The sequence below is a fragment of the Microtus ochrogaster genome, chromosome 15, assembly GCF_000317375.1.
Source record: "Microtus ochrogaster isolate Prairie Vole_2 chromosome 15, MicOch1.0, whole genome shotgun sequence".
Taxonomy (NCBI): Eukaryota; Metazoa; Chordata; class Mammalia; order Rodentia; family Cricetidae; genus Microtus; species Microtus ochrogaster.
In genome coordinates, this window is record NC_022017.1 from 14,119,112 (window position 1) to 14,120,108 (window position 997).

The window sequence follows — 997 nt, forward strand, 5'->3', positions numbered from 1 at the left end:
CAGAGTTCTTTCAGCCCAGAAATTCACCCCAGACAGAGCCAGCCTGCAGAAGGATGGCACTGGGACTGGACTGAAAAGGGTGGCAAGGTTTTTAAAATATTTAGTTGCGAAGTTAATTTTCAACAGAGTATATATAGATATTTTAGACACGATCAAATAAAACCAACACGCACACACAGCCCACTCCTGCCTGGTTTGGCGCCCACCAGCTTGCTTTCCACCTGTCATGCTGATGGAGGCTGCAGCGAACTAGGGGCTTCTTTTCTGGGAACCTTGAATCTTACAAGCCCAAGGACTCAGATGGGGGTGTTTCTGATAGTTTCTGCCATCCCAGAGATGGAGAAAAGTGAACCCTCTTCTGCTAGGAAGTTTGAAGGTGGCAGGTGACACAAATCGCCTCGCTTCCTCACCCCAGGGCTGTCTCCTTTCTCCCCCAACTTTCACCCTACTAGTTTTGACCAGGCAGACGTGACTGGCCTCAAATGCTGCTCCAAATGACCCACTAGCTGTGTGACCTTGGGTTGCCACTGGGCTCCAGGGTCTCAGTTTCCTCTTTGTATCAAGAGCTTGTTCACTCTGCTGCTGAACTACAACGGAGCCTGCATCATACCGAGCCCAGAGCCCTCAGTTTCCTCATTCGTATGATGAGAATGTTCACGCTGAGTGTTAACTGCAACCGAGTCTGCAGAGCCCAGAGCCCCGCAGGGGCTCAAATGTCCGCATTCTGGGGGACCCAAAGAAGACCAGAGCCCAGACAAGCAGGGTCGCCCTGGAACCCAGCCGCCAGCCGCCGCACAGCCACCCAGTCACCACCCTCCGTGTGAAATGAAGTCCCGGGCGTGGCGCACACACCCCGGCTCCCGGCACGGAACGGGTGCGGGGCTGGGCCTCAGCCGGCCCCTGGGGAGTGAGTGGGGCGGGGCCGCCGCGCCCGCCTTCTCCTCCTCCCGCCGTGCGGGCTCAGAGCGGCGGCAGCAGCGGCCGCGGCGACATCTCC